Raw genomic sequence first — 16,283 nt, 5'->3', positions numbered from 1 at the left:
TCCTATCAAGGAAGCGTCTCCTTTTGAACTACTCTATTGGAAACCACAAGAAAGATGACTTTCCAGGAATATGGAACAGAAATTTTTGTGGTGTATTTTACATCAAAATGCAGTAAACTTCCTACACTGGCTACGTGCTAAAAATGCATCTTAATCCTTAGTGACCTTCAAAAGCAGTTTCATCTTTAACACTTTTGAAGTAGAAGAGTTGACTTTTAACTTATGTTCCTTCCTGTCTTTTTTGGCTAGTCAGTAATCTTCAAGTCATGGGTAATATACACTTGTTAAATAACAAATCCCAAAGCTCGATAGCCAAGAGAAGTTATAGAATCAAGTGAAGGTGTAGCAACTATAAATCATTGATCATAAATATAGAAACAGAAAAAATACACAGCAAGTAAAACTCATTTTTATATGAATGGCTGCATTGCTAGGCAGTGCCAGTATACTCTTACAGTCATGGTCTTACATTTAGTGCTGTTGCAGTCATACTGCCATTTTTAAAGGGAAAATTAGATTCTAGAAGTAGCCTGTTTTATCCTTCCCTTAGGAAAAAAACCTTAATTACACAAATCAAGTTATATAATGTCCAAAGTTTATATCAGCTGTAAAGAATTTTACTTCATGTATAATCAGCTTCTCATATAATAAATACCATTCATGTTATTTTTTCACCTTTCTAAAACTTGATTAGCAGAGGAAATATAGATGGGGGGGTGACTTTTTTTTTTTTTTTTTGCAAGGAGAAGAATTTACAGTTCATACTGTAGGTCTAAGTGTGCATTTTACGATAGCCCAGATAAAACTGGAAAAGTTTAATGGTTTTATTTGAAGTAAATTGTAATAGGATGTTTCTTGGTGTATAAACCATGGAAATTTAGTTATTGCACCAACAGGGAAGCAGGATTGGACCTAGATACAGCTATGGCTCTTCATAGAATACAAACTAAGAAAAAGATACGGGGGGAGAATTACGTATTTACTTCTTTTAGCAGAAAGACTAATGATAACATACAATTGAAAAGAACAGTCATTTAATTTTATAATCCTAAACAATCATTAGATACCATCTGGAGTTTGAATGAATGATACCTTAGAACAAGTGTTTAACCACTTGTAAAATTTGAGACTAAGTTTCAGGTACCCAAGCACAATTTTGATCTTTGTTTTAGGCTTGCACTTATTCATTTTATTAGATTACTGAGGTATTTGTGTAGTCACTGCAGGTAAAAAATTACAGTTCACTGTCACATCAAATAAATGACTTTACAGAAGTATTTTAGTATGTCGTCATTTTGATTATTTAGACCTGGTAAAATTGCCCAAAACACATTACATTAAGTCTTTCTGGAATAATTTAATATGTTAACATTTCAGACAACAAATGATACAGAAATCCCCTGATTTCTTTAGATTATTAACTGATTTCTAGAAAGCATTGTTAAATATTTAAGTATTTGAAAATTTTGTATGTACTGTTTCAGGGAGCTATTCTTGGAGCAACGAATGAAAGGCTGTTGAAGTTAGGGTACCAGCTGCTACACGGCATTGAAGTTCTCTTTATTATTTCCATTGACGTGCAATAGGACTTCTACTCTCAAGTCAGTTATAGCAAGAATCAGAAATGTTTCTGCAAATGTTTGCTTATTTATCACCTAAGTCTGAAAACATCCAAATTCCATAGATTTCTCAATGTTTTGCTGAAGCACGTTATTCTTCCTGGATTCTGCATAGGAAATTCTAGGTGCTTGATACAAGGAGTTCCGTTTCTGGGGCCCAGTATTTTTTTACTTCTGTATATTGCGTCTGGAGATTTTGTGATACAAGCTCCATAGATACTCTCTGCTGTATACTGAAATTTAAGAAACTGTACAGGCATATTTTTAGAGGTTTTGGGGTTTCGTTGGGGTTTTTTTTAGGGGGGTGGCGGGGGGGGGGGGGGGGGTGTCTCTTCTTTTTCTTTATCTACACATAACATGAGTTTTTCTTGCCAGAAAACTTCCCTTCTTTGGAAACTACTTTTCTGAACTTACAAACTATCCATCCATTAGCAGAATTGTAGGAGCTGTCCAAACAAATTGGGAGCTCTGTGACAATGTCAGCTTATATTAAAGTAGAATGTGACAGAGCAAAATATCTGCTACATGGAATCATAAATATTGAATTTCTTAGATACTGAGTAAAACAGATACCTTTAGTAATAAATATATTTTTGCACATGTTTACTTTTCTGTTACCAACTGTTCTCTTTTGGGGGGGAGGGAGAAGTAGAAGAGAGTGTCAATGTACTGAGAGCACAGTCTGTCACCAACTATAATCTAAATCCCCTTGGTGCCTCATTTTTAAAATCCAGCATCATAAAGCAATAAGGTGGAGGTTTTTCTGCTTAGAGTAGCAGCTGTAGGATTTGCTCTTTTAAACCACTGGGACATGAAAACATTCAGCACTCTAAACCTCCAGTGTCACTTATGAAGTATTCTCTTTGTCTCATTCCAAATTATTATCATTTGCTTGGGGTGACTTTACTTGCTATGGGATGATTCTTCTTTAATTAAAGAGCAATTTACCTCTGCAGCCAAAAAGCTACACACATTTTGAAATGGGTTTTATGTTACTTGGTAATGATTTTTCCATTACCTTCTTGTAAATTTTAACTTTTTCTCCAAATATATTTAAAGTAACATTCCAGAGAAAGGAGGAATCAGACTAACTTCTTATACAAAAGCTCTTGCAGCTGTTATGGACAACCACAAAAGAAAATAAAAAACAAGCATATGTGAATTTTTATTATCTTTGCAATTTACCAAAACATTAAAAAAAACCAATGAGCAATTACTGTAAACATTACCCTGGACAAAACTCTCATGAAGGCAGTGGACTTTTGTCTGAGGTAAAACTATGATTTGGGTATCAGACTGAAAAAAACCGTAATACCCTTTTAGCCCAGTCTCTCCGAACTGATACTGCCTGTGTGCTGGAGAATGAAAGCTGACAATCTGATCACAAACGGGAGAATCCAGAGTTAATAACAGAGGAGACACAACACTTTCGAGATACTGATCCATCACCAGCAAACACAGTGAAGCTCCTCAGGCACTTGCATGTTTGATGCAGAGCACTCACACAGCCACTTATGTCTTGATTGCAACAACTTGTTTAATGCCTAAGTGGAGTCAAAACCAACTAGTTCTGAGAGCAAGCGGGGCTCTTATAGCCCAGGGAGTGGGGATTCACTTTGGAAGCTGTCTTCTTCAGTAAGTTTTATGTTACTCTGTCCTAATGGAAGAGCCTCAGACAGCTAATGTGACCCTGATTTGGAATAGCCTAAACCTGTTGGTAAAGCTCTCGTGGGAGGCAGGAGTTCCTGGCTCACAGCCATGTCCAAATCAGGCAAAGGAGGCAGCCAAGGTAGCACGAAAGGTCTTCCGCACCCTGTGTGGATGCTCTGGTTGCTGTGACTTGGGACCTGAAGGGGACATCCACCCCCCCACCCCCACCCCCATCCTCCTAGGACGGAATTAGCCCAGGAGAAGCTCCAGCTCAGAAGTCTCCCTCCTCCCTGATAATAATTACTGTTTTCTAGTACACAGTGGCAGCTGTGAACCCTTACCAATAGCTCTCTGACCTTCAGTTTATTTCTGTAGCTTCAGCTACTCCTTTGTTAGGTCTTTGTCCCTTACCTTATGTTTAATAGTTTCTTATGAGGCATTTTAGTATCTTAGTAAAAAGACAACTAAATTACATCAATTCTAGCTGCCTTTTTATTACATTTTCAGGGAACGCTGTGAGGTTGCAGAGTTACAGTTTTCATTTAGCATACTGACTTGACCTTCCACCATCACTGTAGACCTTTCCTTAATTAAAAGCACACAGGCATACATTGCCTCCCAGAAAGTCAAAATACTTTAAATTTGAGGTATTTTATTTTAACCATGTAGGTAATTGATACTTTCAATAAAGACAGAGAAGGAAATACTTCTAAATCTTGTTTTCTTTAGACAAAATTGTAATAGGTAATGGATTAGGATATTTTACAAACAATAAAGGGAAGCAAACTTAAGTTTTCATTACAATTTCATAAGCATGTCTTTCTAGAATTACTACAATTAGATCAGTTTCTCAGGCATACCTACCTTTAAAATAGCATGTGAGTGATAGTAGGCACAATAGCATCAGTGTTAACACTGTGGAGAATTAGAATTAACATGGTTAAACCACATTTCTTCGAAGTCCATTTTCTTTCCATTTATCTTTTAATATCTCACCTTTATCTGTCTGCACTCTTATCTCTGTATAAACTAACTGGACATTACTGCACACACCCGCCAAGATTTGCTGGTTTAAAACTCAGTAGAATTTAATTCATTCTATTCACTTATTTTTCAGTAGTTTGGTGGGGTTTTTTAATCTAACTGCCATGAAAACATTTTCTAACTGACAATTTGCCATAGGCACATAAGAAAAAGCACCATGTACAAGTTATTACTCCGAAAGTTCTATCAAAGGCAAAGAGAGTTCTGGATTTTAGCTAGAAAGGGCAAGTCCATTACTGTCCATCTCTTTCCATCATCTCAAATTTTATTTACTCTTTCTTATCAAAATATGAACATGCTACTGCCATCTAGTCCCTGGAAATTCTGCTAATAACAGAACCAGTTGGCAAGAGAGCGTTAATCTGCTTAACCTTCAGTGTAGGACTGGTCAGAAACAGCTGTCACATTCTCTCAAATGCATAATTCCGATGAATAAAAAAAATATTATTTTTTTAATTTATTTTTCAAGGCATATTCAATGTGAACATTATACATTTAGCATATTTTGTTATGTGAATTTTTGCTCTTTTCACCTGTAGCAATTTCATTCCCATTTCCTCCGACAATCTAAGCACAAACTGATGAAGGACTGAGCTACCAATCCTATGCAGTATCTCTGACCCAGCCTGATACTTTGAAGCCTATGTCCAAAGCACAGCATGTAGGTATGGTCCTGAGAGGCCCATGATTTTTCGTGCTTATACAGGACTTAATCTTACTGCATCCACGGCTACAGCAGCTCAGCCACTCAATTTTCACTACCTGCTGCTTTTTTGCTTCATACTATGTAAGTTTGAAATACCCTGGTGAGGTTGTGTAGACAAAAGTTTCTTCCTCCTGCTCCAATCTGCCAAACTATCAATTCAGTACGTTTCACTGCACTAAAATTCATTATATGAAGCACTAGAGGAGCGTGCCTTTGAAATTGTGGTTCTGCTAAGATTCTCCAGAAGAAGCAAAAAACTAACTATCCTTTTTTTTCTTTTTTGACAGAACAAAAAAGCTTATGTTATTATGCGTAAATGACGAATTAGCATGCTTGTCTGAAATAAGGAATTCTGATTCAGAAAAGGATAAAGACTTCTTAGTACCAAGTGTAATACTGTCAAGTGCTTTGACAGAAGATAGGTTAGTGTTCATTACCTGCTGTCATCACATAAAAAATAGGGAAAGGTCAATAAGATATCATAAAAATATGCCACCAATAAAAGCATAATTAAAAAAAACAGAGCATTTGCAGAACAATCCATCATGGTTGAAACCTAAAGCCCTCTTTACCACACATTCCTTTAGCAGGACATGCCTATACTTCCAAGACAGAAAGTAGTAATCAAAGAGATAGGCAGAGCTCTAGTCCCAATTCTGCATATTGTGAAATTACGTTGTGGCTTTGGGGTTTGTGGATTGTTTCTAAAGAGTATTGTGGCATTGACCTGTGGAGCCAGTTTTACCCAAAATACAAATTGCTACACCAAGATTGCTCCAGTTGAGCTAAATTTTGGCACATTCTGTTCCATTTTTACCTTCAGAGCAGTGGTCGCAGTGAGATATTTCCAATGAGGTGCCTAACGGACAAGATCAAGAGAGTGGTTCTGCTGTAGTTTTAAACACTACAATCCATCCCTGACCATTCCTGCTTTAGGCATGATTAGTGCCATAAAAGGGCATCAGACAGGAATATTTCCATGTACATCCAAAGCTCTGAATTACAGCCTAACCCTAGGAGCTAGGGTTTAAGGCAGAGTTCTCTATAGGAGTCTTAAAGCTCCCACGTTCTAGGTACCCAGATTGTCTCTTTGACAATCTGCCTGTACCCACAAACAAAAGTTTATACACACTTACAGCCCTGGTGAGGGGAGGGACTTCACAGGAAAACCAACAAATTACTGTAAGGTAAGCTGGAGCGATGAAGACATCGGGTCTCCAGGCTCTTGGCTAAATCATAAGACAAACTGGCAGGAAATCAGGGAGATTTCCGATAGCCTCTGCTTGCGTTTCAGCAAAATTTCTTTGAAATCAAGTTCCCTCCACGAGGTACTCTGGTTTTGACATATAAGCATTTTCCAGCAAACCCCTGTTTCAGCAAAAAAAAAAAAATCCCAACCAGTTCTGCTTATGATTAGTGTAAGGCCTTATTCTGTGTGAAGCCCAAGGGTGTGTTCAGTTAAGAGGATTTTCACTGTTTGATTTGTAGCTTAGAGCCTCCCTATCTACTGTTCCTAAGTCATAAAAGGCACAATAGAGGAACTGTTCTTCCTCCTAACTGGTAGAGCTATTCCCTGGGGCAGTTAATTAGGGGGAAAAAAAAAAAAATATCACCCTTAGTCTTCCAGATTCTAATGAATATCTGTCTGTTTCATTCTCATAGGATTTTCTTTAAGATATCCAGGAAAATGATGAAAGGAGAAATGGCAGGGTAAAAAAAAATAATTAAAAAAAAATCAATCCGTATCTGAAGTTCCAAAAACCTTTTTCTTGTAGCCTATTTGAAAATACATACCTGCCTTTTAGATATAGTCAGTACTGGAGATGAATACTTCAAAGAAAGTTGGAAATCTTTTGCTAAAATTCTGAGCTGTCAGGCAGCACATTTGCGGGCTACCCCTACAAATCTGCATAAACGTTAACAGCCTCATTGAAATAAGCAAAACTATGGGCATGCCAGCAAATGTAAAGCAAGGTAGGATGTATGCTTACAGGGCAGTTCTTACTGTTGGGAGCACAATATAGCGGGTCACAATACAAGGAAAGCAGGATGCAACCCCTAGGATTTAAAATATTTAAATGCGTATAAAGTTAAAATGTTTTGGCTCCACTGTGGTCTTATATATGAACTTCACATTCATTTTTTCTTATTTGATATACCATAAGGTATTACCAAATGATAAAGTATCTAGCAATTGCTAATACTGTAGAAATTACCAAGTGATCAGAATTTTTAAAAAGACACAGACTTCTTTACTAGCACAGAAGAACACATAGGTTTTGTGATGCCATCCATCTTTCAAATGACCTTGTAAACTCATCAATATTTTGGTTGTGATCATCAAACAATCTTTGGGCAGCTTGAAGTAGATCGATTTTACCTGTGTACTGCTAGATGGTATTCCTTATTTTGTGCTCTGAAAGTGGCAGCTTATAACTCAAAGTGAATGACCATTATTAAATCTAAAGACGTATATAATTTAAAATAAAAAGTAAAAAAAATGGGGAATTCTAGAAATCCAACAGAATTACCGAGCTGTATCATTTTATATCAGCTGAAATTCTGTCCTTTAATGTTTGTGAAGAGGAAAATAAAAGTGCAGTGAAGAGCTGGAAGAGACCATCTGTCTCCTTTTAGTTCGTTGTTTTGTTTAGAGTTGGGCCTGAACCAAAAACCTAATTCAGACATGTCCAGTGTTTGGAAGCGGTCACATCGTGGTCCCTTGGGGTATTCAGAACTCCTCACAACAGACACTAATGATAGCCCCTGTAATGCTTTTTGTCAAATGCTTTAGGGTCATTAACACGTTCCCCATTAACTATCAATTACCTTGCAGTGTAATTATTTTGCCGATTTTACAAATGGGTAGACTGAGACAGAGAGGCTGAGTCAACTGCAGTCATGACAACAGACCATGGTGCGGTGAAGACCAGAACATGAGATTTCCTGGTGTTTTCAAAGTCCTGGAAATTTTGGCCACCTGATTTCTCAAAATTCATTCATAGTGGTAGATGGCTATCTTAAACAGGCAGGTCTTGTCATCGTTATTTCTATAGCAAAAGTTAATCACCCCAATACACACTGCACTGTGCATACTACGACATCCAACTATATTAAAAGACAATCATGAATTTCCCGTCATATATGCACATATTCTGGCACGCAGAAAATCTTTTATCATCTATACCTGAACCTGTCTCTTACCAGCTACTTTTTAGAGCTCTAAACTTGTAATGTAAATATAGTAAGAGGCAGATAAAAACAATGCCAAATAAAGAAGACTGTAGTATAATAAATACGCCAAGCCAAGTAAATCTCAAAATACTTTCTTCTGAATTGCAGCAGGGCTGTAAGCATTGACAATATTAAAAGTCAATGAAGCAGCAAAAATAATTTACAAGATGTATCCTCAAAGTTCATGGGATGCTAATATGGTAAATATCTTTAAAAAATATCTCCAAATATATAGTAATTTTTCTTTGGATGTGTAGTCTGAGATTTATTGAGCCATTTAATTATTTTGACAGTCTTCAAACTTTGAGATGTTGATCGATTCTAACCAGTACATCTGTAACTTAATAAGCATTTATCAAATTGCTGTTAATGAAGCAAATAAAGCAATTTATCCTTAACATGCACACATTTCATTTGTATACATTACTTACACCATTCATCTGTGTGGAAAGTGGAGCCTTACTTGTTTCTACAAAATAAACTGCACTATGATAACAGCAACATGACAATAGGCTTCCCTTATAATTTTAATTCATATTGGAAATCTAACTTACAGCAGTGGCACTACGTGTAAAAATAAAAAAGCCATGTACGGCTGCATGAACACCTCCAGCTGCAGACAGTAAAACTATTGCCAATAACTTGAGAAAGAGCAGTGTAGCCTTTGTAATCTGAAGTTTGCGACCTGCTGCAGTGCATCAGCTTTCAAGTTTTTGGGCTGACTTTTCTACAGTGGTCAGCCCAGTGAGAGCTAAAAACTATGTGTGTGTATATATATATACACACATACACATACATGAGATAAAAACAGCATCAACTGAATGCTGAGCTGTTCTGAATGAATGATCCACTATTAATAGTTGGCCAGGTGAAAATATTTTCCTTTGTTGCTTAAGAAGCTGTCCTCAGTGTTTTGATTGATGGAAAATTTTCTTCCTCCGATTCTGAAGCAATGTGAGCAGCTCCTGCTTTAGGTAGATTGTACTGTGGAATTACCAAAGTCTTTTTTGGTTTTACTGCTGCTAGCAGTTTTAGCCTTCTCCCCATTTTTTATTGACAGTGGAGGAACGAGAAGGAAACGAGTGTCTGAGGAGCTGACAGAACCCCAGCTGCTGGTTGCCCCTGTCTTTGATCTGTTTGGCTCATTGACTGCAGACGAGTTTCTCATGGCAGCAGCTTCCTCATTCTTATTTCTGTTTGCTCTAAAGTTTTGTCTGTACTGAGATTAGAGCTTGTTTTTGTAATATAGATGGACCTATATGGTCAAAGGTACTTTATTGAAAGATACTGCAGAAGTCATTGGCAATTGAGCAATTCAATAGCGTCATTCAGATAACATTGTCTCATCTGCTCTGCAACAGTGACCTGTAATTGAACCTCAGCCAAAGGGACCATAGCGTTTTATCTGGGTCTTTTTAAGTAGTAGGAATTATATTGTCAAAGTAGATCTATTTCTATCCATTATGAAATTGTTTGTTCACCAGACTTTCAGTGGGCTGAACAGTCCAAGTATGATGAGTGAATAAAACTGCACAGAGCTGTGAGCAAGGTACTGCTGATCTTCTAGGCCTGCATAATAACTTGTCCCTGTTCCACCCATGAAATCTCCCTTGATATCAGGAGGACCTACGTCAGATGCCAGGGCCCAACTCCAAGGTGTTCCTCTACTGCTGAGTATTGAATACTTCACTTGTAAAGTACAACAGGAGCACGAAAGATGCTAAAAAATAAAGATCTTTTCTACTGTTCCTTGTCAAAAACTTAGAAGTTCTAGCAAAGATAAGGACATCAAATCATTAATCAGAAGTACAAATACAATACTTTCATATCACTACTCAGAGTAGGAGCAGATTTAGCCTGTGTCTGTTCTCCCAGTGACGTTCTACGTTAAAGGCAGTTCTTTTGTGATCTTTTTTTGTACAAACAGCATATGTACTTTGTAGTGCTTCAGATAACACAGAATAAACTTTACTAAAAAATTACAGAATGTAAAAGTTTAGTGCTCCAAAGTTGGGAACAGAAAAGCTGGTTGTGCACCCATTAGTTTGCTTGCCCATACAGTCTTTTTGCCTCCCTCTCCACTTTCTCATCTGATCTGCCACAGAGATTAAACAGGGTGACTCAGGTCAAAACAATTCAGAAGACTGGGGATTTTTTCAGCCACATCAATTCTGCTGAATTGCAGCATCACTCTGTACATTTAGGTTGTACACTAATATTGCCCTCCTTGTATGATAAAAAGCTATACAATAACATTTTTAAAACACAGTTAAGTTAATGCGACATTCAGGATCTTTTGCATTTCTGAAATTTAGTGATTTTAATTATGCAACATCAAAGCTAAAAAACAGAATGCAAAGACACAGTTCGGCAGTACAAAGAAAAGGTGTGATGCCGTAACCTGTCAGAGCATCTGAACTTATTTTTCTGTGCTTTCAGAAACACTTGCAAGAGCCACCTGTGACATCCTCAGAATGATGTAGACAGCAGAGCAGCAGTGCTGCCCTTTCCCACTGCGATGGCCCCTTGAAAAAGCAGCAGTCTGGTTTCAGACATATATTCACTAACCTCTGAACACCACTGCGAAAGGAAACTAGGGTATATTTAAGGACCATTTTGCTTTTCTAGGAAATGCACAGTGAGGAATGGCACAGCTGGATAGCGGTGCTAACGGAAGAGTGACAGATTTTAAGTGACAGGAAGAAACAGGACAGAAAAGGGCAGGGGAGAGGTTTGGTGTTCATAAAAGCAGGGGAATATATGGGTCTGAATATGGGCAAGGAAAACGTCATGGACTTAGGTGGCACAGGCATCATTATAGGAAAGTCTGAAAAAGAGCATGGCTTTAGAGGAATCCAGTCCATGCTGGGCACATTCATCCACTAGCATGTTTTTGATTTCATCTTTTCATCTCCTGGCAGTAACCAAAGTTGACAGGGGCTACTGGAGCAAAATTTAAGTCTATTAAATGAAGGTAGGCATCCTCAGTTCTTTGCAGAAATATAGACTGACTTGATAAAACAGCTGAGTTTAGTTGAAATTACAGGGGAAAAGTAGACAAATTGAAATTTGGACTGGAGCACAAGAGCCAACAGCAACTTTATATAATGTGTTTGAGAGATGTAACGCCCTGAAGTAATAACAAATGCATTTTTACATCTCATCCCGAGAGTCTTACAGATTTTTTTCTGGAAATGTCCTAAAAATCTCAACCTTGATGTTCAAACTCACAATTATTTTGAGCAAACCTATTTCCCTGGTGAGTTGCCCTCTTTTCTTCTGCAGCAAATTTCTTCTACTTGACTCCCAGTTCTGCACAAAGTGATTTATTAGAGAGATTGCATTTTTTTCCCCCTTCTGGAAAGTGTCAGTTTCTGAACAAGATCAAATAATCTTCTGCACTTCAGTATTGACTAATTTTAATTATTAAAAACTTTCTCCCAGGAAAAACTCTTCATGCTGTTTACTGAGAAACCAGCAATTTTTAATAGAATTCAGGAACTTCTTTTCTTGAGGAGATTGGGGAACACTGGAGACAGAATTCTGACTTTAAACTAGGCTCACAGTTTAATGACTTTTTTAAAAGTAGGTAGAACTAGCTTTTTCCTTTATCTTTTTTCTGTTTCTGCATCTCCCTTTAAGCTTGCAATCATGGGCTTTGCAAAGGCTAGAGTAATAGTAGCACATAATTTCTTATGCAATAAAACTTAATCATATATATTTAAATGAATTATAAAGCTAAACACATACTTTGCATATATACTACACTTATTCAAATCAGAAAACAATCTTTTATTAGATACCATTTTAGTGATATGCAGTCCCCATTGCCATAAGTTTATATGGGATCCTTTCCTCGCAACAGCCTAGGAAATTGATATTGTTAAACTGTCAATGAAAAAAATCATAGCTACATTCGTATTATAATTTCTCACACTCTCAGGTTTTCACATCATTGACAAATAATTAGATGTTTTAGTAAGGTAATAGGATAATTACACTGTTGCTCCATAACTCAAAATCTAAAGGCAGCACTATCTGCATTTAAAGTATATGCAACTTTGCCTACAGACATAGCAAACCAGAATATCTTGCCACAACAACAAATTGTTTACTGCAGTATAATGAAATCAAATACATGCTTAATGATGTAAGCTTGACAAAGTAATAAAGTAATACGTAAAGTCCACATTATCTTCAATTAGGGGTCTGCTTTGGTTGAAGAGTTCTTAACATTACAGTTCAAAGAGCTGGATTTTTATCTGCTGCAATTTTCAGCTCCATTTCATCTGTGCACTAAGAGAAAGGGTCTCTTTTCCTGTGCAGGAGCCATACCACAGGATAATGTACATAACAAAGAAATTAAGTAAAGGAAGAAGTAGCAGGCACAACATTAGGACTAACTGAAGAAACTACAGCTGGCTGAATTTGTGAATAGTAATTTCATGGGGGAAAAATAACACAAAACCCACAGGAGACATTGCTCGTATTAAATGATCTTTTCTTGCACATCTAACAAAGAACAATACCATTCCAGTCACTGTGCCCCAACGTTTGTAAATATCTGCATGATTTTATGAGATAGGCGTGAATTCAGAGCCAACCACAGTATTTGCCACAGCCCAGCATTACAGTCACACTGTGAGCACACAGCTCCCTAACTACACGGGGAAAGCAGGACCCACGATTCACTTTCGAAAACCACCATCCTTCCAGGGGTGTTTTGGCAGGTGGAAGTGGCTGCTGTCGGGGATGGGAGGGGGGCAGGCACCATCTACTGCTCTCTGCTTCCCTTCCTCACCTGTGACCAGGAATGCCCCTAAAGGAAATTGTGCTGTGAGGAGGCAAGTTGAAAGCCAGTTGTTGCAGAGCTGCAGCTGTACCTTTCACAATCCCTCACTTCATTCAGACATTAATCCCCCATCGAAGTGACACTACAGATCCCCATTCGGTTAGTATTTCAGGGATCTATAGCTCTTCCAGTGGGAACTGGAAGCAGCAAGAAATAAATAGTGTGTGTTATTTGCATGGCAGTCGGAAACATTCTGAAGGCCAGGCCCTTTGCCAGCGAGAATAAGGGACTGCTTTCACAGCCTGACTGCAGCCAGGCTTTCTGCCAGCAGAAAATAATTTACTACGTGGACAAAATGAATTTCAACGACTTTTAACTGGATCGCCACCCAAATTCACCTTTTCTAATTGCAGAAAGTCCAACAGACTCAGGATTTCTTCAGGAATTCAGCATTTTGGAACATGGCACATTCCCTAGTTTTCTTTCATTAAGGGAAAATATCTGTTTGGCATTTCAGGTATTTCCATGACAGTATTTTCAGCATTTCAGCTACATAAACTAACCTGCAAATGAATACGTTTTCCAATGTGAAAAAAAGCTTTGACTTCTGCTGTCTGATGTAGAAAGCCTGCTGATATAAATTGCAAGTGTGACTTTACTGCTGCCCCTTTCACCACCATCATGTCCAAGAGGTATATTTTGAGTACTAAAAGGGACTCTGGACTCAGATATCTGTCTTTTAAAGACAGCCAGGTAAAACACTTGTGTTGCCGATCTGAACTGCTGTTGCTACACACATCAGCCTTTCCAGTGAAGAGCTGAATTACCAGTTAAAAGATTCCAGATTCATAATGAGCCAGATTATATGATGAAAACTCACACACAGGATCTGTGCTCAGGAACCTCCATTCCACAAACCTCAAATCCCATTAGGCAGATCTGCTTTTAGGGTTAGAGATGATGCACCCTGCCTTCGCCCCCTGTTCATTCATCCCTTAGTCTAATTCCTAACTGAAACACTCCACTTTTACAACGAGGCTGTCTGCATAACTGATTTTCTTGGTCCTTTTGTCCATTTAATATTCACATCTCACTGCTCAAACAGTCCACAGAGACATGGCAGGTACCACGTTTCTGTTGGAGTTGCAATTGGTTTTCATTATTTTTCACTGACCTTCACTTATTAACTTCAAAAACTTGTGAAGAAAAGTGTAATTTTGGGGCATGTTCACAAAGGTAACTGTCAGCTTTATTTCCTAACGTTTAGATGGGATTTTCAGTTGGTTTCTTGTTTCTAAGCATTCGCGTTATCCAGACAAGACAAACTGTGAAACAGAGGTCATTGGTGTTTAGCTAGTCTGGGCAACAATTACCAATGAGTTAGGAGAAGGTTGCTACTATGCTGAAATATATAATTAGAAAGTTTCTGGAACAAATGGGAAGGCGGGTGGGGTGTCTTGTCTGTATGAAGGGGAGACATTTATTTGTTGTGGATATAGGGAAGCAGCTTTGAGGGATGATATAAAACAGGAAATTGCAGAAAATACCTTTCACAAAGAAAACCGCTGTTAGATCCTTGAACTTCAACCAACCACAGCATAATGAAGGCTACTGGAAAGGCTTCTGTGATCATCATCTTCCTCTTGTTTGTAAATGGCACTAATCTGCAGTTGTGTGACTGTACTGAACTGCTCTTACCATGTGGCAATTTTCAGTGCCCTTTACAAGGTACCCAGAAGATTGTGTTCTTACGACAAACAAATGCCGCTGTGTGTAATTTCATGCCCTTTTAATTTATGCTATACTGCATTTGTTGAGTAATGTTTGCCAATATCCTTTCTTTCACCTAATCTGCAGATAGAGCTAAAAGGCTTACTTTATAAGATAGCTGGCTTAGTTATGACTTCTAAGTGTCAGTTATCTTTCCTACTGAGTATAATGCCACTCAATTCAGTTAGAAACAAGATAATTTTATAGTTGTCTGCCTTAAGCTGTACTATCTCATATTCTTAGATAATTCATATCCACTTGTTTTGTCTGTGCTTATTATTTCTCATCTTCAAATTTACCTCTTAAACTACAAATGTGAAACTGTCTCTTATGCAATTTACATAAACAACAAAAGGCAGTTGTACTTCCCTTAGCTTTAAAAGAAGCTTCCAGGACATTCTTAAACAAAAAATCCCCTTATTTTCTGCCTGCAGGGTACATCTCTGCCTTCTTTCCTCTCAATCTCTGACTTTGCACCTTAAACAGGAAAACCTGGTGTGAAATTTCTTCAAATGATTTTTAAAAAATTGACTCTGTAATATATCGTCTCATCTACCACAGCATTAATATCCTAAAGGACCTTCAGTAATTCAATAAAAAATTCAATCCGGAAATGCTTTTGGCTATTTTGAGTCAAGTTGAGCTTCCTGAAACTTTTCTGTGTTTGAGCCCTCAACTTACATTCAAAGATTTCACAGTACTATCACTAGCAATTATATCCATTTCCTTTTCTATCAGGCCTTAAAGGTTTCCCTGTTATCACCCTTTAAGGTGCTGGAAATCCAAATGTCCCACAGTCTCCTACCAAAACTATTTGTATTCTGAACTTCTTTTTGCACCTTTTATGGGTGATGTGCCACAAATTGTCATGGATCAATAACAGAAATTGAACTTCATAACATGGCATTCATTATCTAGATGCTTTCCCCGACACTGTTAATGTTACACCTAAGCATCTCACAACATTGTTACTGGAGAAGTGCAGCTATTCCCATGTCAGAGATAGCAAGCTTGGCAGAAATGGTAGGAAGATTTGCTTAAGGGCAGAGCAGGAGTTGAACATAATTTTCTTGAGTCGCAGGTGAGCAACCTAAACACTAAAGGGGAAGGAGACTTGAGAGCAAAGCATGTGTTGATAAATCATTCAAGAAAGATCCCATGAGCCCCTGGGTGTGTTTTCACATTTAACTTTCAGTGGATATACTACTAATATTTTGCAATTCCATTGGTTTAAAACAGAAAGTCTCATCTCACCAAGTGCATATGTCCATCCTCCATGTTCATGCGTCCCTTTCCCTTCCCAGAGGGCAAGCAGAACCTCTCCCTTTCTTCCCCTCCTCCCTGCAAGAGCAGCCAATTTCCACACATCCTGTGCTAAGGTCTTCTCCCATCCTACACCTGCCAGCAGGGAGTGGGGAAGGAGAGGTCACCACGCCGTGCACTGTGGCAGGAGCAGTAATGACAGACT

General features: G+C 37.9%; 1 protein-coding gene across 3 annotated transcripts in view; it reads left to right on the top strand.

Moving 5' to 3' along the window:
• The window catches only part of CA10 (carbonic anhydrase 10), a 213,329-nt gene that overhangs the window by 173,381 nt on the left and 23,665 nt on the right, over positions 1-16,283 (top strand). The window lies entirely within an intron of this gene.

The sequence above is a fragment of the Accipiter gentilis genome, chromosome 10 (assembly GCF_929443795.1).
Source record: "Accipiter gentilis chromosome 10, bAccGen1.1, whole genome shotgun sequence".
Lineage (NCBI taxonomy): Eukaryota > Metazoa > Chordata > Aves > Accipitriformes > Accipitridae > Astur > Astur gentilis.
This window is presented reverse-complemented; position numbering and strand designations above follow the sequence as displayed.